Source organism: Macrobrachium rosenbergii, chromosome 51 (genome assembly GCF_040412425.1).
Source record: "Macrobrachium rosenbergii isolate ZJJX-2024 chromosome 51, ASM4041242v1, whole genome shotgun sequence".
NCBI lineage: Eukaryota > Metazoa > Arthropoda > Malacostraca > Decapoda > Palaemonidae > Macrobrachium > Macrobrachium rosenbergii.
This window is the reverse complement of record NC_089791.1, coordinates 74,574,762-74,602,086: the sequence shown is the minus strand read 5'-3', so window position 1 is coordinate 74,602,086 and position 27,325 is coordinate 74,574,762. Positions and strand designations below refer to the sequence as shown.

General features: G+C 37.8%; 1 pseudogene; it reads left to right on the top strand.

The window, feature by feature from the left end:
• Positions 1-27,325, top strand: part of LOC136833491 (ectonucleotide pyrophosphatase/phosphodiesterase family member 3-like) — a 63,805-nt pseudogene that overhangs the window by 13,444 nt on the left and 23,036 nt on the right.

Genomic DNA, 27,325 nt, shown 5'->3' with positions numbered 1-27,325 from the left:
GTATCTGATGTAGGTCACAGTCGAATCTAGAGCCGTGAGGTCCTCTCCCTGACTGACATGTCGGGTGCTGTAAAGTATTTGCTATTTCCACTTTGCTCTTAAAAAGTTACTAAAAGTCAAAATTGAAGTTATGGGCCAATTCTGCGTATCAGTTGCAACTATTACTCATTCTAAGTCGTTTATAATACCCACAACTATAATTCATTTTGAGTCTTTAATAATACCCACTTGTTCTAATATAGCAAATGCTGCATTAAGAATACAAGTATTAATATTGCACATTTACTGTTACTACTGTATTTCAAGAAATCGTTAATCAAAAATATAGATTTTCTGTAACGTAAGTATAATTAATAATCACGCACTGCTTCACGGTAGCCTACTCTTCTTTTTCAGTAAGGTGATAAAACACACACACACACACACACACACACACACACACACACACATATATATATATATGTGTGTGTGTGTGTGTGTAAAAAGTTTTGCTTAATTTCACTGGAGCACAACTACAAACGACTGCAATGGGGTTCCTGCTGAGTTTTTAAGCAATCACTTTTGCTGTACATAGTATTTCCGTATTCTCCGAACAGCTAATTATGGCACATAATTACGAGGTTAAAGATGAAATATGGCCTTTAAGACCTTTGGGTATGTGTATTGTTTTCCTAAGGTCACCGATTTCGTGTCAACACGGAAGCAGTTCGAGTGCGAGGGAGGAGAAGGAAGCTGCCACCTCACTGCTAGAACGGCCATGTCCAAATACACAGCGACGACCTCGAGGCAGGGGCTATTGTGCAAATACAGTAGAGTAATGGTTCGCGCTTATGCTACACATTAATTTTATCACGCGCTGCTCACTGAGGCGGCAAAGGTTGCGCTGCAAAGCATCTATATCTAGAATCATTTTTAATGCATTCTTACCAATACAATTACTGCATCGAAGCCAAGGAGAACTGTAACCCTAATCATAATGACAAAATGAGCAGGTTGATTTCGCTTGTTTACAAGGTCTAGTCATTGTTTGTTCAGACATAATGATAATTAAGAACACTCAAATGGTTATGAGCATATAGCTGTCTACCAAGATTATTGGTACACCCGATTAAATCACAAAGGATGGTAAAACAGAAAAAAACACCTTCAGGAGAATTGCAGGTCTGTGTTATTGCCGTTTAAGAATGACACAACAAAAGTAACTAGAACGGTCAGGACCCACAAAGCAACAAGAGAAATCTCTCCTGTGTTTGAATTTTCTTACCCTTTTTCTACCTTCGTGTGGCTGGGATTCTTGTATCAGCAAAAGCGACTGAGCAAAATATATCAGTATTACTGCATCATCACTTGGCAACGTCACGCAACAGTAATCAATCAGATAAATTCCACGGATTTATTGAAAGTCAGTGATGAAAACAGTTGCAAAGTGAGCCGAGAGACTACCCAGCGTAAAGTTTCAGCCAAAACTAAGTAAGAGTGAAGAGTGACAAGCAGGCTTTGTGACAGACAACATAAAATCAACCAAGCAATAAAAATTAAATGCAGATTCTTAATTGGCAGCTTGAACTGTTCTCGAGTCGCGGAGTTAATAGGTAGAGTGCATTTTTCTTCAGCTGCGAAAACGAGAGAGTATTGTTTCACATATGCAGATCTGTTGAAAATGCCTCTTATAACACTCCGAAAGCCCTAATTCATGTCTCAACTCTAAAAATGCAACTGTAAAACTATGGAATGGATTTCACTATCAGCTACTTAAGAAACGCCTTTGTGGAAAACATGCGCAAGGCATCCGAGAATGGCAGTCCTTGAGAATGTTTGCTCGGCCTTTGATAATATATCAATATATTATACAACAAGTGCGTCAGATTTAACATACGGCCTTCGGGAAGAGGGAAATCACTAGCACAAAGGCTTTGGGGAGGGGGCGGGTTCCGTTACTCCGGAGAATTCGAACTGAAATCATGTTAATAAAGTTCCCCAGAGAATATTTGAGTCTCACTGAAAATCCGTTCCATTGATGACAAGTCGCCGCTGATAAAAATGATATGGCGGTATTCCGACAATAAAAAATAATCTTTGTTTTTTCTTCCGTGTGATTTTTCACAGGACAGCCCAAAGTCAAGACCTAGGGCACAGAAGACGACTGTAAAGCACAATAATCGTATTTTGACAAACAGAATACTTTATTTTCTTGTGGTTACCTTTAAAGGCTAGTGGTCAAGTTCTGTCACGTTTCCTTATCCGCGTTGTAACCAGATCATACTGGCGCTCACTAACTAAATAATACTAGTAATCAAATAGCTTTATTAATTGCCAACATCATGGCAATGTCATTTTGAACATGAATCCAACCTCCTGTTGTCAATAAACCTTTATGTATGACTCTCTCCCATCAGACGTTATTATGGACGGCGCTGCTGCGATTGGGTGTGGCGGCGTCGGCCCTTCACCTCCCTCACTCTCCCAGCCTGCCCCCCCGCCTCAATCCACAGGAATGCCCACCATCCTTCAAGCAGCCTCCACTGGTAAGAAACTATATAGGTAAATAAATAAGTATATATACATGTATATATGCATGCATATAAACACACGCACGCGCGCGCACACACACACACACACATATACAGTATATAAATATATCCTTCAAGCAGCCTCCACTGATAAAACAATATATATGAATAAGTAAATACACACACACACAAACATACACACAATATATATATATATATATATATATATATATATATATAATTTTTTTTTATAAGCGCTACGCAGCCCACTGACGTCGGACCGAATGAACCAGGTGGTTGTAGTGAGTCGCCCCTTGGGCTGGGGCTGGACCCTGCTCAGTGGTGTCTGGGTCCCACAGCGCGTTCCCCAGGACTGACTGCAGACATACTGTACAGTAGTTGGTTCCCATTAATTCACGTGTGATTCATTACGGGTACCTGAAGACAGCTGCTCTGCGAATCCAGGACACACACGAGATTGGATAGAAAGATATGGCAATTACTAGTAAAAATATGAAGGTTATTTACATCATGTAATTCTTTAAAATTCCTGGCGTTTGAATCATGCAGATAGGCAACACGTAAGATCTATGGGCACCTGTACATAGTTTTAACCTAATTTTCTTTTTTCTCACATCCAGTTCTTCAAACAATACAATGATCTGTTCGTAGTAAATATGAATATGCAAAGTTTTTGTATAAAAGAAACTAGTTGTATAAAGGTAAGCATTACAATGATATCAAAAGGCCTCAACACTTTCGGCTGAATTATGACTCGCTCGTCTGGAAGACAAACAATTCTTGTGTGATGGGCCTCCAGCCAGTTCATCCTGCCCAGTTCGTGGGTAAATTCCCAATTTTATAGATGGTGCTCTCCCTCTCTCTCTCTCTCTCTCTCTTCTCTCTCTCTCTCTCATTATTTCTATTGTATTTCGGAGTCAGGCTAACAGAAGCACTGATAAACTATTTAAATTCTTATTTGGTCCCTTATGTCTTCATTGCTGTTCTTTCGTGCAGTTGTTTGCTAAATATTTACAGTGCTTTGTGCCTCTTATGTGCTTGGTGATTTGATTTGCTGTTTTTATTCTTGCATCCTGATCAGCAGTTTTATACATGTAATAATAAAACTACATCCAAAGAGCGAAACTTCAAGTTGAAATCTTAATTTCAGTCATAAGTCATATTAAAAAGAAACTCTCCTAACTCCTTTTCATGCCGCCAGATTTTGGTGTCCATGGATGGATTCCGAGCGGAATACTTGGCAAGGGGATTCACGCCTACGATCGTGGCCTTGGCGAACAAGGGCGTGAGAGCGCCCTACATGAAAGCATCCTACCCCACCATCACATTTCCTAATCACTATACCATCGCAACGGTAAGTATCATGTTTCGCATATTCTAACCTTATTTTTTTCCCAGGTGACTTCAACAGTTCATTAGTCTTCCTGCCCCTGGAATGAAAGGTAGTCAGGAGCAGGAAGAGGAATCATATAGGAGTGCTGAAATGGCCTTCATTATCTGTTTGATCTCCCCTTCCCTCACAGGTAATGGGACTAAAATAGAACAATAAATTAATGAGACTAAAATAGAACAATAAATTAACGATCAGAATTTTTAAAAACCGCCTTAACGACGCAAACAACAAATAAAAGTTGTGGATTTTTCTTCACACTATGGGCAATGGAAAAGTTAAATGAAAACGATGGTCATACGGGGAAATATCAGGGAGACAGATCAATCGATTGATTAAAATAAGGCATTACGAGTTTCCTGGGTGTGGTTGGTGGGACTGCCTTTCCAAATAACAATGATTAGAGGTGTATTGTGCCCCACCCATTTCCTGCTAACTTGTTAACAAGAGAGTGTTTGGACGAAAATTTTGAATGGCCTGGTTAAGCCCATTAACATCCGTAGAGAGAGAGAGAGAGAGAGAGAGAGAGAGAGAGAGAGAGAGAGAGAGAGAGCAAAACCAAGTTGAAAATAAGTTGGCATTTTGCCCGTCTCTCTGTCCAGACAGTTACGACCGGGGAAATCGCAACAGTCTTGAAATCCCATATTCACAGGTTCCCCAGAGTCAGGGTTTTCTCCTTTCATTAAAATATTACAATATAGTGAATACCTCTTTTACAGCTAGTTTAATCTGGCATAAAGTCTGGGAGATGAGCTAATGATAACGTAACAGACATTTCTCGCTTTCAGGGGCTCTACCCACCTGCTCATGGAATTGTGGCGAACAAATTCTTCGATCCAGTGTTCAACGCCAAGTTCAAACCCGGCAATCAGGAATCCCTCAAGCTTCGATGGTGGGGAGGAGAACCCATCTGGAAAACGGTCGAGAGGCAGGTGCGAGACGCAACACTTCAGCCTACACACACACACACACACACACATATGTGTGTGTGTGCGTGTGAATCATTCGTAATCATAATTCTCCTTGAGCTTAATTTATTCTCGTGGTAAAGTAAAATGGATATTAAAAGACATTTGTGATATACATACATGCACACACACACACACACACGCACATATATACACTCATTTTAAATTTTATAAAAGTAATCGGTAATCTGTTTTCCTTTTGAATTTTGCCATTTCACTTACTGTGCATTCTTTAAGCACCTCTGAACCCTGAATCATGACCAGCAAACAATTTTATCATTTCTCATTCTGTTCATTCGTGATCACTAAGCATACGATACTCCCAAAATTGAAAATGACTAAGAAAACGAGAACATATTGTGACATTGGTAGCTTTGCAAATGGACCAAGTATGAGAATGAAAAACTAGGTAATGGATAATTTTACATGTGAACACATGAATAATGAATGTCTGTAGTCTGATGCTGTGACGTTCATCCTTAGGGCAAACGTGCTGCTACCTTCTTCTGGCCGGGATCAGATGTGGAGGGTAACCAGGCAACTTACTGGTTCCCTTATAATATATCGATACCGTTCGAGTATCGAGTAGATACGGTAAGTTGATGGTAATGGCCAAAGCCTAGTACGGTGAAAGTGAATAATAACACTGTCACTGCATGGGAGCTAATGATATTAGAATGCCAAATTTACGTCTTAGTTCAGCCCTCTGTGAGCAGGCATGCATTTCTAATTGTCCGCCTTCTCTCCAACAGGTTCTTTCTTGGCTTGATCTTCCGCCCGAGCAACGTCCTGCTTTCTTGACGCTGTACATGCACGAACCCGACACAATTGGTCATAAGTATGGACCAAATACGAATCAGGTAAGTTTCCAGATTTATTAAGAGATCGTTCCGAAACAAGGAATGATCTCTTATTGTCATTTGATAATAGCTACTACATTGATTTGTAATGTGAGTGTGCTGAAGTGATGGCTTTCAACAAAACCAGTGTCAAGGGAAACGTTATTGTCAGGAAAAGCTGTTGCACAAGTACGGATATACGAAGATTTCATAATGAAACATTGCTGAAAAAATATACACGGAATGCATAAGAAGAGTAAGTACTGAAATGGATGCGTGAGAAAAAACTCGATATAACACATGGGAAGTAAATGTACAAATTGCAGGCAAACGATAGCTGACTTGTGCGCGGTCTTTCAAACATAAATCGTTTATATACATTAATGCAAAATTTTAGTCAAGAAAATAATCTGGGATGTTGCTAAGAAGTATTCACTCGGCAATGCAATTGCCTTCCAGTATACAGAATGACAAAGTTTTCCCGATGTAATAAAGTGAACGTATAAATATGATTTATTTAGTGCCCTTGGTGAAGGGGAGCGTAATAAGACGTTCGGTCGGACCAAAGTGAATGTTTTTGTGAAGCAAGCCTTGAGTCTGGATGAAAGATTTACGCATTAGTTCAGTGAGACGTAGGATGTTTTGATGGTTTATGGTGTGAATGTTTTGACTAACCAGTAAATCATGTAGCCTGGTTAACGATCCTTGCTTATAAAACTCAAGAGTATGCCGTACATAAAACGATTCCTTTGAAGTCATACTGCTCAGTCAGCAGCGGAAATCGTTTGTTCTAGTTAGCGTGAAGCTTCTGGACAAGGTCTTTAGTGTTCTTTAGACCTTGTTTGTTGGTATTCTTATGTTGACTAGAGATCGCAGTAAGACCATGAAGCCCTGTTACAATAGTACGGTTCTTTTATTTCTTTTATCTTTTTTTTTTTAGTTTATTTATCTACTATTAATAAACTATTGACATTTATAGTCTATATAATTTCACGATTTAATTTTCACATTGAGAATTTACCCTTTTAAAAACGTTGTTTGTCAGGTCAGTCGCCCTGTACAGTATATTGGGTGCGCGATGTAAGCACCGTGCTATTACTACTACTACTACTACTACTACTACTACTAAGGACCTTGATTTGATGGAGTAAGTTGCCTCCTAATCCAAAGTTCACAAGACAATTTTGAAAATAACCGAAAAATTCGAATATTGAAGACGGAATTGTATATCTTTTATGTACGACTTGGAAGTGTCGTTGCTGTTATTGTAAAGTGAGTGAACAAACGAGTTGAAGGATACGTGAGACAAGGAGAGAGCGGAAGGCTTGCTGGAAAGCTGTACGTTCAAATATACCTTGCGTTCAAACAGGAAGTGTTAAAGGGTACGAAAGTTGAGGTGTTAGCAAGAATAATTTGGCCTATTTTTTGTTCGCGCTTTGCTTGAGAGATGAATGAACTTGAATCAGACTTCGAAAGTCATAGAAACGACACTGGTGTGAAGTACACCTAATGATGGAAAGAAAAGAAAGGAGGTAAGTGGAAAACATATTATGGAGGTGGGGAAAGACTGTATGGGCAAAATGTGAATGAGATTATGATGAAGTAATTTGTCATATCAAGGAAACAGAAGTGAGTGGCGCAGAATTGCAGGGGAAATCGCCAGAGCGCAGTCAGAGCTTTTGTGCTGATTGGTGCTCTTTGAGACGAAGGTTTTCCCCTGGTGGTCCGAGCAGTTGCGCAGTGAAATGGGTAACCACAGTTTCTTCTCCATCAGAAAACACCATCCTCATTGCAGGAAAAAGCCTCTCTCACACATTTTGCTTCCGGATATTTAATTTGATGAACATACGTATCAACGATGTTGCTCAACGTCATTTAATAAGACTTCACACACACACAGCTAGCATTTAGACATTGCTCCAGCAATCTTACAGCATTCCGAATTTTGCATGAATTGCCGCTTGTTTCCGTGACCAAGAACTCATGCAGACATCCTGTTGCATTTTCCAAATGAGTCTCACCTCGAATGATACATAGCTTTTACAGCCTTTTCACCTTTCTCCGTTCTAACAAACGTTTTGGAAGCATTCTTGCATGAATAAGTTCCTCATTTTATGCATAGTTTTAAATAAAAGACTTAATCTTCTACTATAGGCTAGGAAAACTGATTTGTTTCTCTGTGATTTTAACCTGTGAGATAAAAATGAATGTAATGCTATCCTCCATTGGAAACATCAGAGGATTACTAAATTAATCTGATTTTTAAGCTTTTAGTATATTTGGTGAGCACGTTTTCTGCCACAATACTGACATCCCAGTAACTTTTGAAGTCTGTGGTAGCTACCCTTGTCTGGATGGTTTACTTATTCTAGTTATACCTTCCTATTGTCTAATTTATTGTATGCCACAAAACTTTGAAAAGAAGTAATATTTCTGCAAAGAGATGTTTGATTTTCAAGGGATTTAAGTCCCCGTTTTCATCGGCAAAGATAATTCAGTTAATACCATTATTGCTTAGTGTTTTACCAGGAGACCTAATAGTTGTGCCACTTATAATGCTACTTTTGTACTTCAACTTTTGTTTGATTTTGTTATGCTTTGTATGGTAATAGATTACTATCCACAGGATTGTATTACTTCATAATCAGTAAAAGTTCACAGATCACAAGCTGTATAGATGGTAGGATCTGAGTGACTTTAAGCCAAGGCACAGGACATGGTACTTGAAATGCTCTGTGAGTATTTACAGATGTGTTTACATCAAAAGGTTAGTTGGCGGTTTCTGCTACTCTTGTATCCTGTATGGTTCCTGGATTTGTGGCATTCTTCTCAGGTGGACGCATCGCTTGCACGAGTTGACTCCATGGTTAAGAAACTGATTGATGGAATCGAGAAGAGGAAGCTGCTCTCCTGCGTCAACATCCTGATTGTGGCAGACCACGGAATGGCCGAAGCTGGGCAGCAAAGGGTCATTCGGCTAGACGAGTACATTCCGGATATCACCTCGAAAACCACATTCTGGGATGGAGTCTTTGGGAGAATGAGCCCCCAAGATGGCTCCCAAGGTAAACGAGGGCATTCGAATTTTATCATTTTCATGGTCATTCCAGTCTATGGTTCCTTTTGTCAAGTGCCGTGTGCTCTCACTCTAAATCTATCGTGCACCAACTCTGGTCGGGTTTGTTATGCCATGCCCGAATTCTTCCAGCTCTTTGTCACCTTTGCATCATAAAAGAACAATAAGCAATTCCTCTCGAATCTCTCCTTCATTCTGACACTGTACTGTGCAGTAGAAACACTTGCGTTACATAATCGGTGGTATTAGTACAATAACTATGTCTTTTAAAATCATGTAGAGTTAACCTTATATTCAAGAAAATAAACGCGTCTTTGCCATATACACGAACAAGTAACATATTGCTAATAAATAATTTTTCATATCTGAATGATTTGAAATGAATGTTAATAAAATTCATATAGGTTGGCCCCTTCGACTTTTATCAGACCCAGGATCTAACATGACTCTCTCTCTCTCTCTCTCTCTCTCTCTCTCTCTCGAAGCCCTTTGTTGGCCGAGTCGGTTGAGCTTTAGACCGTCATTCGATGGGCCGGAGTTCAATTCCCGCCGCCGGCTGATGAAGAGTTAGAGGAATTTATTTCTGGTGATAGAAATTAATTCTCGCTATAATGTGGTTCGGATTCCACAATAAGCTGTAGGTCCAGTTGCTAAATAACCAATTGGTTCTTAGCCACGTAAAATAAGTCTAATCCTTCGGGCCAGCCCTAGGAGAGCTGTTAATCAGCTCAGTGGTCTGGTAAAACTAAGGTATACTCTCTCTCTCTCTCTCTCTCTCTCTCTCTCTCTCATACACACACACACACGCACACACGCCGCACTAATTCTCACGCCTCTTCCCTCTTTTCCGCGCTGAAATAATTGGATTTCATCTAATAACCATTTCAAAGCAGTATCATATTAAGGTAACAATGATTTTACACTGAAGTCCAAATAATCGGGTAAAATATGTTTAAAAGATTTTATTCTTTCATTTTCTTGATTCTAATGATATTTTTCTAAAAAGCATCTCTAATAAAGTAACAGCCATAACGAGAATGAAAAGCAGAGTTTCGAGTCCCCTTAATTCATTTGATCGACTAAGCCAAGTGTTATTTTCCACAGCAACAAAGAAACAGATGCTGGAGGCACTTGCATGTAAACGCAAAGAACTTCGAGTCTACGAGAAAAAATCACTTCCAGTCAGGTAAGCGAGAGAGAGAGAGAGAGAGAGAGAGAGAGAGAGAGAGAGAGAGAGAGAGAGAGAGAGAGAGACTAAGCTGTATGAATTTTGATAAAAGCTGAAACTGACTTCTATGTTGTTGCTGTTGTTTATGATCAAGATAGCGTTATGCCAGCACCGGCTCTTACTCATACAACAGTCCATAAAAGCTTACATGCTATATAAATTTAAGTAATAAAGCGTCCTTACGAAAGTTTAAAAATTCAAGAGGTCCGAAAGGGCTAAACAATGGAAGGTTTATCTTACGAGACGAAGCCAAACTGCAACTATGCCATTTCCATCAAATGCAAGCAAGCACTCAAACCCGATGAAAACGATGAAATCAAGACAGTAAGCTAGGATGAGATGAATACTGGAGTGACCTTTAAACTTCATTGCTTTCATATTATTATTATTATATTATTATTATTATTATTATTATTATTATTATTATTATTATTATAATGAACTGTAGATGGCACATGGGAGCGCAGCGTCGAGTGGAGGACATAGTGGTGGATCTGGATGCAGGATTCACCGTTGCAGGAGACAGTACCTTCCTGGCAGATGCCGGTGACCATGGATACGACAATTTCTTCTCTGATATGAACGTGAGTGTTTGTCACACCATTTCGTGTCAATAAAAGCTCGATCTTTTCATCTGGTACATAATTCACTGTTAAACGCCGGAGATACAAGAGTTATCAAAGTTCTTAATCAAATCAAATCAAATCAAATCAACAAATGCAACTACTACTGATGACATTTGCCGAAATAAAACATTGTAGGAATTTAATTTGGTAGTAAGAATGTAAAAATGAGTGAATTCCGTCAATAAAAATAAAAGAATAACTACATTTTTTATTCGGGAAACGGGTGAATCTAAATTGCAAGGGGCCCACTCAATTTTGTAGTATCCTAAATCCAAATGAACTATCAAGGATAAAAAAATTGCTGTGCCCTGAGTCGAAATGTGTCACGGAAGTTACACATCTTTTTTTTATCAGTACATGAACACTAGACTTTTATTATGACTGGTGTGACAAACGGAAATTTTCTTTATGAAAGTAAAGCTTTAATGAAGACTTTTTGAAAATTCATCTCAATTTACGAGAAATAATATATACTGGTAAATTTTTACCTATCTGTACGCATTTCTAGGGCGTGTTTCTTTTTCATGAATACAAGGTGAAGCCCATATGATTTTAGATCACATTCATTTTGGATTCAGAAAGTCACGAAAAAGGAAATTAAACGCACGTGCAAAGTTATGGGATGAGAAACTGGGTGTTGAATAGATTGTGCAATGGTTGATGTTTGTTGATGATACAGTACTGGTTGAGGATATTGAAGAGAACCTGCGGGAACTAGTGAGCATTTGAAAGTGCTTGTAGGAGGAGAAGGTTGGAGTAAATGCAAGGAACATAAAGATAATGAGGATAAATGGACACGGAATATTGAGCAATGCACACTAATGAGGATGGCGGAAGATTGGAAGTGACTGATTCGTCCAGGTATCAGGAAGTACAGTAAATGTAATGTAACATGCGAGAGCAGGATGAGAGAAGAGACAAGTCCCACAACAGGTGAAAACGGCAGATTACCAGGGTGTTTGCAAAAGACTGGAAAGAGGCTTGGGACATCTTTGGAGGCCAAGGAGGAAACATTTGAGGGAATTGTGAGCCAACTTTCCTTGATGAAGGTTAGGTTTGGATTCTGAGTGTGAATGAAAGAAAAAAGGTGGGAGATGTTCAAACGAACTGTTCCGAGAATATGTGTGATGAAAAGGAATTGAAAGGGTGTGAAATGTAGACATACACAGAAGTAGCAAAAAGACTGCCGTAGGTGATGGAATTGCTCACAGTGTTTGGAGATGGTTTGGACGTATGGAAAGAATGGGAGACAATAGGACAGAGACAAGTGTATATAATTCTGAAGTTTTTTGGGGGGGCAGGGGGCAGCGGGCAATGAAGAGAAAAATACATAAAAGTATTGGATTGATATACTGAAAAAGGTCTTAGTAAGGAAAGTCTTAATATCAGGAGGCAAGATAGAAGCGAATGGCTCAGTGTGTTTAGCTTCATCATGCTGCAGAAAAGCCTTCTGTGAAGGTGTAGGGAAGTTAAGGAAGTTTCTGCACAAGTGGTTATCCACGATTTAGGAGTTAAAGCATGAATATAACAGTGACCAAATTGGGTTTTCTCTTAAAAATGCATAGGGAAACAGCTTCATTTTAAAAAGCCAACATAATATAAAACTAAAATTTGTTTCCTTCCATAGGCAATGTTCGTGGCCCATGGCCCCTCTTTTCTCCGCAACACAGAGGTCGAAGCCTTCCAGAACATAGAGCTGTATAACCTCATGTGTCACTTGTTGGGGGTCACTCCGGCACCTAATAATGGAACCTGGGGAGCCCTCCATCATCTGCTGGACAACCCTCCACCCTACCCCATTTCATATGTTGACGTAAGGCTAAATGTTATTGATCACGATGAATGCATAGTGCACGTATGTATGTACTCGTATGTCAGGTGAATTAAAAGTTTCTTTGATGCAATGGTAGCTTTATATATATATATATATATATATATATATATATATATATATACATATATATATATATATATATATATATATATATATATATATATTATATATATATATATATATATATATATATATATATATATATATATATATATATATATATACACACACATACACATAATTCTGGTGTGTGAAGACGTTTGTTCATGTGCTTCTGCACTGGTATGCAATGGTAAATCTGCAAGCATATTTGCAGACCTACTTTGTGTAAATACAGAGAAAAGATATGAAATGTTACAATTATAATGCATATCATAACTCTTGTTTATGTGAACTTATAACATATTTTACAACAACTCTTGTTTATGTAAACAATGATTGTTTCTGATAGAAAGTCCATGGCTTTGAACTGTCGCACTTGATTTTGCATAACAAGTGCTTCCAACAACACACAGTCTGATGAAAATAACCGTCCATTAAATTTCGTGTTATATTGAATAACTGAAGGGAATCTGGAAGAAATGCAACTTCGATGAATCGTATAGTCTCCAAGTTATAATTATTACTAGCAGATGCTCGCTGTTGCTTGCATTTGCTAGTTCCTGTAACCGTACCATACCCATACCCTTACCCATGTCTGTATCATACCTATACCAATATCCATACCATACCCATACTAATACCCATATCCATACCATACCCATACCTATACCCATACCCATTCTATACCCATACCATACCATTCCCATAATCATACTCATATGTATACCATACCTAGGGTGACCATCTATTGTTATGTGTGGGCTTTGGCTGATGAGTTTATTAATTAATTAATGTAATTTATGTATCCATCCTGTGCCAATGACACACGTAACCTGTCAATTAAAGCTAAAGTTAACCTCAAAGACAGACAATTACTTAATTGAATTAGGTCGCCAGCCGGGAACTATGTACGGGATAATGGATTACTATGTAACAAATGTATTACATCAAACCCCTTTACTTCCCACTTAGTCCCGACAAAGAAAGAATGTGCGGTGATAGCGAGGAAATTACATTAACTTTCATCAACGTCAGACACAGTCAATTTTCCCTGCTACCGTAACAAAATATAACGCAACGAATGTCTGTACTAGTAGATATCGTATGCAGTTTTAGTACTAGGAAGGCTATTTCTCTTCCAAACAATGGGATCGAGACACAAGGCTGCCTGAAATTTACTTACACTTAACTTTCCCTAATTCCTACTTACTGCACAGGAATAGCTTATGCAATTTCACTAGGCAATATTAATTATTTATACACTAGACTTCATAAAAGATATATGATTATACCAGGTTCTTGTAGATGGTGGCAAAGTGGTGAAACAGTGGGAAAATTTGAAATACAGGAGAAGAAGACTAGTAAATTGACGAAAAACGGTCAAATTTCAGACTTACCGTTACATAAGTTGCTTGCACACTGCAACTGCTGACCAGGGTTCAGTTAACACTTCTCGACGATTCACTGAGTAAAACAATACAAAGACAGGAGAAGACAAAGGATAAAGTTAGCCTGAGCACGACGCATGCTCTTAGTCTGAAGGTTAGCCTCTCTCTACTGGCTTTTGTGGGTCAGGTCAGGGCAAAGCTGTTTGTCCATACGTTCATAGGTAGCCCTGGGCATTCTGAAAAATTTACAGAGACATCATTGAATGCATAGGACAGAGCAAAAGGAAGCTTAAGACCATCTTCACTAGAGGTTATTTGGTAAAACCCTCCCATGTTGGTTGAGGTCTCGAATGCTAACTGTTCTCTGCTAAAGACGTTATTTTTTTTTTTTTAAACACAGCCTACCGCATTCCCTTAGCATCGACAGAGACGCCTTTCTGTCTTTGTTCAAATGATATTTTTATTAAATAATGCAGAGAGGGCGAACAGCAGAATATTTATAAAATATATGTATATATATATATGTATATATGTATATATATATATATATATATATATATATATATATATATATATATATATATATATATATATATATATATATATTGTCACGAAGTGATCAAGCACCTGGTTATTACACAAATAATAATACCAAAAGTTACCTCACATCGACCAGATACTTGAAACCTCATAACAAAGAGTTACTGAATCTCTAAAGGTATAATGATCCCATAAACTTACTTATCACTTAAGAAAATCAATGTAACTTTATCAAATTATGGATGAGGTAACAATTATTAAGTTATATCCAGACTAGTGGAATATGGGTTATCTTCAACCAGCACCATAACTGTCTCTCTGGTTCTATTTGACCTAGATAAGTCTCAGGTGAACAAACAGATACATCACTTACCTTGTACACACTCATTAATGTCTCTAATTACTGGTGATCAAAAGTGAAATGCTATGTTTTAAAAACTTTAAACAAACAGGTTTATTTCTAAGTTCAAAAGTTATATGTAAAGTTCACAATCTCAAAAGATTTACCATTAATTGACAACAGCGTAAGATTTAAGTATTTCTTAATCAAGTTTAATTCACAAAAACTTTAATTTATTAAGAAAGCAATTTGGTTAGGTGAGAATCGACTATTAACTATCACTCAAGTGCCAAGTATATACCTGATTAATCATTACAAACAGTCACCAAAATATTACTGACAGGAATCCACATAACATTCTCCAAAATCTCAATAACAGGTAGGCACTAACAAAATGTTAAGAAATCACCAGCAAAACACAGTAATAATAACATTATAATAATGTGATAGCACAGACACATAAGAATGCAATATGCAAAAATGGAAATATACCATCAACAAAAATGTGCCTAAAGACTATATCAATCTTTAGAAAACACTGCTAAGGCACTAAGACTTATTCAAAATAACAACTCTCTTTTACCAAGAATATCACTTCAAATCTTAACAATATAAAACTTAGTAATCACCACATTACCTTTTGTAATTATTACACTATTACAATCTCCTCAACACTTGCACAAAATAATATTCCTGATCACCTTCTACAAAATTAACACACTCCTGGGGTGAGTTTAACAGAGCTTTTACAACCAGGAATCTTTCAATTATTTCCCTTATGTAATGGGATTATTGAGAGAGAGAGAGAGAGAGAGAGAGAGAGAGAGAGAGAGAGAGAGAGAGAGAGAGATAGAGAGAGATGCTTCTCTGAGGAATCTTTCTGGCAGACTAACTTGTCTTTAGAAAAGCACTGTGCATCTAACTCTCGCAGGCCCTTTCAGAATACTCAAGAATACACATAGGGTATTCACACAGAACACCCAATTCCTATTCTACAGAATACACATGTATACACATATATGAATACACACGGGTGAGTTTCGAGCACCATACCCTTATCTTACATGATGGACATTTCCTGTTCAGGGCTTACCAAATTTTTGGGAGCCCATACAGCTGAGCAAACAATGGAAAGTGCTTTTAGACACAAAGCAACTCCACTTATCTACTGTTCCTCTTTCTCTCTTTCTCAAATTACGAACAGAATATGCATAGACACAGCTAATAATGACATGTTAAGCATAGAGAACAAAGATATAATAGGAAACTCACCCAATTGGGTGACAGCTCATCACGACAACATAAGAGAACTCTTTTTTCTTAATGCGAGTTACAGACACCTGTGCAAATATGGAAGCGATAAACTCTTTACCCTCTCTCTCGGCAAACAGGATGTGGTGACCTGATAAGAATTTCACAAGACACTTCAAACATTGAAGAAAGGGAAAAATATTCCATAGATCGTAAGTTTACACAATATATAACTCATCTGCAAGAAAAAGACATTTTAAAATCACGTCTTCACAATAAATGACGAATCTGTAAGCGAAACTTCAAAATTTTCACAGATATACACTTATAAAATGGTTATACTTATTATAACACCTTATAATAATATATATATATATATATATATCTTCTTCTTCTTTTTTTTTAACGTGCTTTTATTCCCATTTTTGTATGGGGTAAGCACGATGCCTTTTTGAAGGACTTTTTGATTTGGCTTTGGGGTAGACCTGTGGTCTCGATCGGCTGCCCTGCCTGACATCGCTAGACCCCGGCACGTATGTTTCATGTATCATAAAGACAACGCCCTTTCTCCCCAGCAGCGAAGTTATTGCGCTGGTATGGTGAGAGTTCGAGACGGTGAGATGTTTGTTATGTTTTTAAGGTGTTGTAGTGGCTTTGTTTTGTGTGTGTATTTAGTCTGTAACATCCATTTGCTTTTTAAGCAAACCTATCCGTTGATTACATATATAATCCCGGGATGTCTACACGGATAGCAAAGTGTCTGCCTCTCTGATCAGCCGGCTTATGGATTGTACACAGACCTCTATAAGTATCTGCTGCTGTAAACTGACTATATCGAGGCTCTATATATATATATATATATATATATATATATATATATATATATTGTATGTATATATATATATATATATATATATATATATATATATATATATATATATATATATATATATATATATATATATATATATATAGAGAGAGAGAGAGAGAGAGAGAGAGAGAGAGAGAGATTACAGAATTGCAGCTGCTTGATCTTTTCATCCTGACATATGAGATTTATTCTTCAAAAAATTATATGTTTAGATATACAGTATATACAAACATTTGAATAAATGAAAGAGTATGATTCAGTCAGCATTTATTCAGAGCAAGTGTTACTTTTAATAGTAAAATGTATGCTTTGACAGCATGTGAAGGGAAACTTATAGACATGGTTCTATGAATAGTAAAACAAAACAAACAACCTTTTTATATTAACCATTACCCTTAAGTGTATTTCTGGATTGATTTTATTTTCCTAAGGAGTGAGTGTTGAGTTTTAAGATAATCATAAGTCAGAGCGACTCAAGTCGAAATTGTATTTCACTATTAGTGCAAACCTCATGTGACTTTTCTCTGATGTCCAAAAGTTTTTCATTAGGGAGAATACTCTCTCTGCAGGAGCATTAGACCCAGGGAGACACAGGAAAAACTCAACAAGCTTTGATATGTCTTTAAAAGGAATATTTTTATTACGAAAGTGAGAGAAAATCCCTACCCATTTCTTGTCCACTTCCGAATCATTGTCTTCCCATTCTTTCATCTTTCATTTGCCAAAAACTCCTTAACATAGGTAACCCCATCAAAAAGTTCATTGTCATCCAATGTAAAATCAGGTTTTGTCTCTTGAATAAAATCCAATACTTCTTGAACTAGAGACCAGGATACTGTTTTATTTTGAAGAAGGGTCCATTCAAAATTGTTCACGTCTTGAAACGGTCGGGTCCACTGTTTTAAGTATTCAATGCAAGTTCCGTAAAATTATTCAAGTACACTTTTAAAATGCCCTGCATCATGCCCTTTCCTTTCTAAATCTCGAAGCATCTTATTTATTATGATTGGGATGAATAGCTCATTTTTTCTTTCTGATAGCTTCATTTTCAAATCTCTTAAAATACAAGAAACTTCCATCGTAGAAACTTTTTGAGACTCGACTTTCAATGTGCAATCATTGAATACTGTACTTTGACTGTGTACGAAAAAATCCACACTTCAGCAAATGAATCCTCAAAGAACTGTTTAAGAAGGCTGGGACATTTGTCCTGTGACATAAAATATGTTTTCAGAGGTTTGAATAACTCCAGAATCCTCTCAGTAGCTGGTCTTAAAGCAAGCCACCTTGTCTTACCATATCGTAATAAATTTTGATAGTGTACATGAACATTTTCACAAATTTCTTTCAGATGCTCTACTCTAACAGTATAAATGTAGAAAAAAGGAAATATCTTCACTGTTATTGCTTCTACATCTACAGGTAGACTGTCCGATGCGGCTTTTATACAGTTATTTAGTATATGTTGCACCTGGTAAAAAACATTTTTTTGCCTCCCCTTGATGATCCACCAAAGTTGCAATTTGTGTTGTCAGCACACAATGCCAACAATTTAGAAGACAGTTCATTAGAACTAATAGTGTCTTTTATATAGTCTGAAAGTATTTCACTCGTTTCTCCACCTAGATTTTTAATTTCCAAAATTTTAAACTTGACACCACGGCAGGGCAAAAAGTATCTAACCAATAAGGTACACAATTTAATGTTTCCATGATCAGAGCAGTCACAATATAAAGTCACACAATTTATCTGAGTCAAGTCATCTTGTAAGGATTCTAAGGCGTCAGGCAGGAAAACATTGTTCAAAATTGCCTCCGTTTTGGTGCGAGCACATCCAAATGAATTGTCAAAATACTTTTTGATAAGTTTGGATGTGCAATCCATAGAACGGAATGAAAAGTTCTGTTGCACTGCATGATAAGCCCAAGTTCCTTCTGCTGGTGCCAAGTTCTTTTCTTTTTCTCAAAATCCTTCCTTACGCAGGAATGTGGTCATTGCCTTGCTTGAAGAGGAGGAGGCATCAGCACGCTCAGGTCTATCAGTCTTTAAATAGCGTCCAATATCATATTTTCCACCATTTGTTATCGAAAAATACGACATGCACTTTAAACACTTGACATCATTTTCACTCTCTGGTTTTTTTATGAACGGATATTCATTTTCTAATTCTTTATTGAAAGTACACTTCCATTTGGATGCCATGATGCAGTTCTCTTTTGAGTGCTACTTGATTACTAATCGACTACTAACACGTAGTAGCTGGACTTAGCCATACATGGACGAGTGCAAGACTAGGTTACTGGTCGTATCATACGCGTGTGAATGGTTGTGTTTGTTTTCATTTGCTTTTCTTTGGTTGAAGAAAATGGAGCACAGTTCATACATTCCAAGGGTGGCTATGCAAGAGCCTTAGAGGTTTCGAGAAAAATTTCTTAACTCTTACCTTTGAACAATTAGCAATTTATTACGATTTGCATATGCAATGGGAGGCACATGACGGGCACATTCCGTAAAGGGGGACATTCGCACGTCCCCCAAAGGTAGTGATTTTGGTGGGGGGGCAGAGATTCGAAATGATGGACTCTCTCCACAAAGGGGGACGTCTGGTTACCTACGCATACCCATACCCATATACACACCATGCCCATACCCATATCCATACCATACCTATACCCACAGCTAAAGTAACCCTACTAATAATAGTCAGCAAGAGTCTACGGGCAGCACCAGCCCCGTTTACCTTCCGGTCATATACAGACAACTGACCATATCTTGGTGCAGGTGCAGGAGCAGCTGTTGATGGGTTCTGAGCCAATGCTGATGAAAATTGGCGGTTCCGGGCCATTAACAGTAGTGCTTGCTGTTGTTTTAGAATTACCCACTGAGTCCGTTTTGAAACAAAATAACAAAGCTCAGCCTAAAATCCTTTATTATATACTGTTGGGTCACTTAATGTTGAAAATTTCTGGACAGGGATGGGAAAGGAGGAGTGGGAGGTGAGGGGGAAGAGGAGTGGAAGGGAGGTGGGAAGGGGGAAATGGGAAGGGAAGGGATGGGGATTGGGAAGGGAAAGGGAGGGGAAGGGGAGAGGAATGGGAAAGGGGGAGGAGGGGAAGGGTAATACACACAAAAAGTTAGCCAAGGAAATTAATATAGATTATTATTATTATTACATTATAATTTGGCAGCAGACCCTCTTTTAAACAGGTTTTATTGAATATTATTGCTGCTTCAGCTGCATTTATTTTGTAGGAGACTTTTTCTATTTTCCTTGTTGCGGACTTCTCTTCATTGGAGGTGTGTGCTAACAGCTCACCTATATTTGTCATTTCATGGGGGAAAAGTAAAAAATCTGGATTCTGCTTTTTATATATTCTATACAGTTAGAATATTTTGACATATAGTTGCTAAACACTTTTTGCCACGACGTTTCGACAGACTCTTCTGTCATTCTCCAGCAGGAGCTAGTAGAGGACTGGCAGGTTGCATAGACCCTTCCGAATTTATACATGGGCTTCAGCGGGGGTGTCATGGACGGCGAATTTTAATTGGTTGCAGTCGGCGAACTTCAAGCCAAATTTCTGCGGTGAAGCTTGATCCTGATAGACCTTCGCAACCTGGGAATATCACTCATCCCAGCATTCCCATTGGCCTGCCGTTGCGTGACGCATGCCGACTGACATCATCGGTAGTTTGGCTGCTATTGGGCGGAGGATGAATGATGTCATTATTTACTCTTTCTGTCGTAGTTGGGGGGTTGTCTCGAAGGGCGCCTCGCTCATCAGGGGCGTCTCCATTCTCAGGGTTGTCATTTTCGGGTATTCTTTGGATTTGGTGGGTGTTCGGCATTCTCCTCTCGAATTCGTGGGTAGGAGTGATGCCTCCTGCATCATATTCATTGTGGGTTTTCTCTCGGCAATGAGGAGCGCCTCTAGCAGGCGCAGACGTCGAGGGTCGGTGGCTCTCCTGATTACACTTATATTTTGTATAATACTGTCACGGGAGATGGAAATATTGTGGGTAGCACGGGGGTGGTTCATGATGGCACCCTCCTGGGCGTGGCAGGAGATCCTTTTTGACAGATGCATTGTGGTTATTCCAATATAAACGCTGGGGCATCCTCGGACAGGACATACAAATTGGTAGATCACGTTCTTCTGCTTGAGGGGTTCTCTTGCTGGCGGAGAGGGGTTATTCTTCATCACGAGGTCACGGGTGCGGTGGTTCTTGTAATAAATTACAAGATTTATTTTCTTACCGTCTTCGGTCGGGGTGACGTTCTCCATGACGATTTTTTTCATGGAGCTCTTGTCCTCATGGTACTGGAGATGCATCCGGGCCTTGTAATATATCTTGATGTCATCTTTGGGGGCAGGTTGTGCGCTGTCACCGCTATACCATTTTTCCAGGCCAGTTCGAATTTCTTTGTTGATGAGTTTGTTGGTGAAACCATTATTCACCAACATTTGTGCAGCACGTTCAAATTCCTTGTTAGTGTCCTGCTAGGTGGAGCAGTGGGAGAGGGCCCTTCTAATGAAGGTCCTGACCATTGTATTCTTAAACCTAGCAGGGCACTCGCTATCTCCGTTCAAGCATAGTCCCAAATTGGTGGATTTTGTGTAGACTGATGTCTTCAAGTTCCGTTCTGTCTTTGTTACCATAACGTCGAGGAAGGGGAGCCGGTCGTCTGTGCTGAACTTGACAGTGTAGTTAAGCACACTACATTGCTGGAAGGTCTGGGGATTCCAGGCACAGTTCCAAGAAGATTCCATGATATAGGGTCCCTCTGAGAGATACACAGATTATATGCCAGTAATGGAAATAGACAAAAGGATAATGAATTTAAAGCTGCACTGAGGGTGCCAAGGGGCCCCGAAGAGTTAATAATGGATTAGCATTGAGAACAGACACTCGAAAAGCACTGGTGCAATTGAACAAAAGATTCTGTGATTACTGGCACTCAAATTAAGTAAATTTTATGAGGAGATAGCATAACTAAAAGGACGTCTTTACAGAGCACTTTACCATAGGAGAAAAGTGTTTCCAGCAAAGAAGGCGGCACGTGGTTGGCTCCCGATTCACAAAGGCGAAGGGGTTGATGTTCCACATGGTAGGGTGTAGGGGCGCCAACAGCAAGGGCAACACGTGGGTGACTTCATGAAGTGCCAGGTAATGGAGTGGGTGGCCCTGGTGGTAGGATGGGGACAGCAGCGAAGGTAACACGAAGTTGGTGGTCGGAATGCACAAAGGTAAAGTATACTTTGAGGGGCCACATGATTAGATGGAAAGGGATGGGCTAAGGGCGTCGTTCTGCAAGGGGCATGGTCCTCTGTGTGGGGGTGGTGTGTGTGTGTGTGTGGCTGCTGCGTCTACGCCATAACGTCCTGCGAGTTTCTGTCTGAGAGCGAGCCCTTGTTCATCGGTCCTTTTATGCCATCTGCTGGGGCAGGACACCAGTTCTTCGATGGGGAGTTGAGTCATCCCTGGCTGTGCCAAGGGCGTCGTTCCGCAAGAAGCATGGTCCTCTGTGTGGGGGTGGTGTGTGTGTGTGTGTGTGCGTGGATGCTGTGTCTACGCCATAACGTCCCGCTAGTTTCTGAAAGTGAGCCCTTGTTCATCTGTCCTTTTATGCCATCTGCTGGGGGCAGGGCACCAGTTCTTCGATTGGGAGTTGAGTCATCCTTGGCTGTGCCGGCAGCAAGTAGTATCTCAACAGGTTGGCTGGAAGGAGTTGCCTAGACATTTACTTTTGCCTTGAAGAAGGAATTAAGCTACTTATCAGGAGTGGCCCACAATCTACTTAATCTCTTGCCTCCTGACTGCGCTACCCAATTGTCCAGCCCAGGCTGATAGATAGGTAGAACGCATGTTGATAGACAGATATGTCTATCGATACACTGGGAGACAGGAAAGCGAAGGAGCATTTTCCTAGCGGTTTCTTGCTAATCCTGATAACATATATATATATATATATATATATATATATATATATATATATATATATATATATATATATATATATATATATATATATATATATATATATATATATATATATATATATATATATATATATATATATATGTATATATATATATACAGTATATATATATATATATATATATATATATATATATATATATATATATATTATATATATATATATATATATATATATATATATATATATATATATATATATATATATATATATATATATATATATATATATATATATATATATATATATATATATATATATATATATATATATATATATATATATATATATATATATATATATATATATATATATATATATATATATATATATATATATGTCTAGTGTTTTGAAATTAGAGCCCCCCTCCACATAACAAATGGTAAGTTATGAAGTTTTCTGCTATAGCCTATCTCCAAGTACATTATTTTAAGTTTCTATTAAGCTATTTTTCATTTTACATTTCTTGTATTTTCAGAATGAGTGACGGAGCTAGATACAGCCATGACTAACGACTCGGAGGAAATCAGATGGACTGACCAAATCGGGCTATAACCTTCAGAAAGGCCAGGGATGCTGGTGCATCCTTCATTTCACGTTCCTGGATAGCTAAATACTTTAAAAGAGATGAATCCTTTGTTAAAAGAAACTGGAACAAAAATCCATATGACTGTCATCGTGAAAAGAGTGAGAATCTTGGAAAGCCTGAAGTCCTTTCTCAGGAGTCAAAAGACATCATAGCTGAGGCAGTGGGTAGACCAAGAAAGTCTTTAAGTAAATTGGCGCTTGAACTAGAAACAAAAATGGGAAAGAAGAGATGTTATAGTGCTGTATATCATGAGCTGAAAAAATCTGGTATCAAGCCATTTCATGTTATCAGCAAGCCCAACATCACTCAGCAACAGAGAGAAGACTGTGCATGGTTTTGTGGTTCATTTTTTATAGATTGGGATGAAGCTGACTTTCTCCATGTTGCCGCATCAGATGAATTCTTTATTTACACAATCAGGAAGCCAAATCATAAAAATGACATCATTTGGGCTGGAAAGTTGGATGATATCAGCGATGATATGCACTATCGCCAAGTTGTGAAATTTCCTGAGTGTTTGGGAATTTTTCTCTGTTTCACAGCCAAACAGTTGATGTGGATCATCAAAGAAAAAGGACAGTCATGAAATGGCGAATACTTCAGAGAAACTGTGCTTACTGGTGGAGTATTTTCTTTCCTCAAGGATCCTGAAAACGTGTTATCTGTTGAAGAAATCACATTTTTGCATGATAAAGCACCATGTTTCAAGGTTCTTCAGACACAGGAGCTGCTTCAAAACAGTGGTATCAATTCCTACTCATCAAGTGAATTTCCAGGTAGCTCCCCTGACCTTAATGTGTGTGAAAACATTGGTAGTATCTTAAAGGATTGTGTTGAAGCTCACACAGTGAACTATGATGGTATACCAAGCCTCAACGACTGCGAAGAGAGGTGACTGAAGTGCTCAGGGAAATGGAGTTTGAGTCTCAGCTTTTTATCGATTTGCTGAAATCATACCCCTCAAGAATGCAGGCTGTGGTACAGACAGATGGAGGCCACACAAAATATTAAATACTCAGAGAGAAACTTAAATAAAGACCCGTTCTGAATTACTTTTGTTTTTGTCCATATCAATTTTAGTTTATGCTGTAGGGGGCTCTAATTTGAAACACCCTGTACATATATATATATATATATATATATATATATATATATATATATATATATATATATATATATATATATATATATAAATATAATTTATATATATATATATATATATATATATATATAAATATAATTTATATTTATATATATATATATATATATATATATATATATATATATATATATATTATATATATATATATATATATATATATATATATATATATATATATATATATATATATATATATATATATATATATATATATATATATATGTGTGTGTGTGTGTGTGTGTGTGTGTGTGTGTGTGTGTGTATAATTTTGGACACGTTGGTTGTTGTGCTTATACCCGGGCATTCCAGCACAAATTAATGCAATTAAGAATTTTACAAACCACCAATCTGATTTTTTTTTTACTGTAAAATGTCAGATCAATAGATAATAAGACAATATGTTGTGCCTTAATGATGGTCATCAGTTTTCCTGTTTTTGTCCATGATTCCTAGGTTTGTAATGATCTAGTCCCTATTCCTCTGTTATTATTATTATTATTATTATTATTATTATTATTATTATTATTATTATTATTATTATTATTACTATTGATGTAGTTATCATAGTTGCTGTTGAAACATTTTATGAACATTTGTTATTCAGTAATAAACATTCTTCTCCTGAAGGAGGAGCCACCTCTAGTGGTAGTTCTGCCCACCGATGACTCCTTGGAACATCAAATTTCGGGTTCATACTGCGAGGGAGATGATGATGAGGTAGAAGAGCTGCTGGAAGTGCTGGAGGAAGCTCAAGAGGAATTACCCTCTGTCGTACAAGAGCACTTGCCATGGGGAATACCAACCATGGGACACCTGAGGGACTCTGTTCTTCTTCTTCCGCATCCAGATACAGTAACAGGTCAGTGTTTTTGACAACTCCGGGAGGATTCTTGAGGTTGCTATTTCCGGTGGATGTTTGCTGTCATTTTTAAACATCATCTTCACTCATGGAACATGCTGTAGGCTGCTGCTGTTCTAACATAAAAAAACTCTCTGAAAGATTAGTTTTATAAGGTGTATCATTATTCTCGATAGACTTAATATCATCCAGTTAAATGCATGTATTGGCCTCCTTTTTCATAATTATAGGATGAGGATGTAGCTCCAAACACCCAATAATTTGTTTCGCTGATGTTCATGAGGCTGGAACTCTTGGTCATCCCGGAGGTAAATTGTCCCAAAATCACCAAAAAATTAGCGCTACTCTTTTTTCTTTCATTTATTTCCAAAGTTCTAAAGGCCAGCGCTACAAAGGGATGTTGGGATGTAGATTTCAGTGAGCCTGCTTGAAAGCTGGCAGAGAATATCATCGTTAGGGACTGGATGTTGTTGATATTTTCTGATATTTTGTAAATAGTAAGGTCTTTTTAAAAACTATTATGGACGACCATCTTTTGGGTTGTGAAATAACCGCAATTAAGCTTTTGGTCCAACCCATACGGGACTTTAGAGATAAATGATAATAAAGATAAAATCACCCCTTCTTATTGAACAACTTACTTCTAAACATAAAAAAACAATCATATGCAAATACATTCTATAGTTTTCTATAATTTATTAAAAACAAACTTTAACCCTTTGAACCCTTTAGGTTACCTGAACTAGCCCTCCACCTTTTTGCCGTCTCAGTCCTTGGGCTAGCAGTACTACCCCACTGAAAAGTTTATAATTATTCTTTGCCTACTTCATAATATGAATTTTTTCCTTTATTTAGATCAGCATACTAGCTTCAGTGGTTCCTAGTGATTAATTTCATTCTAGTTTGAAATGAATCATCCACCCCATTCACCCTTAAAATCATTCCAGATTAATAAATAAACGGAAAAGCGAAAAATTACATTTCTCAGCGGCTTTTGGTCGCGTTCATCGGCTATCAGGCGGTAATACACATCTCTGCTTTGCTCGCTACCTAGGGAAAACAAGGTCTCACGCGAGGGATTATGGGTGTGAGGGGATGGGGATTAAGAGGTGTGACTTCACACGGTCACTTTCTTTCTCCTCTGCCCAAGCTCTGTGCAAATACGTTGTCTCTTTTTAATATTAGAAATTATGTTTCATTCTTTAGAAAAATAAATCGCATATTAATCATATTAAGAAAATAATAAGTGTTAGCAAGGACGAAGGAAATTAATGTGAAAAGTATAATGAAGACATACACATGGAAAATTACCCATTTACCTGAATACAAAAATTATTTCCTTTTATGATTTGTCATTTATTTTCTACCAAGGAAAAAGATTAACTTAACAGATCTTCTGCAATAACACACACTCTCCTCTCTCATATATATATATATATATATATATATATATATATATATATATATATATATATATATATATATATATATATATATATATATATATATACATATACAGTATATATGACTTTTTTTATCACATCACCGTGATTCATATTCAATCGGTAAGCTATAAACGTCCTTTAATATCCAATTCGCTCTACCTCGGAAATAATATATTTTCATATATGTTACCGAAGGGGAATTTTTTAGTTGATAATAAGTTCGTCGTCTCGTAGGCTCGAACCACCGAAGACAAGAACTCAGGACTACAGTGGATGCATTTTAAC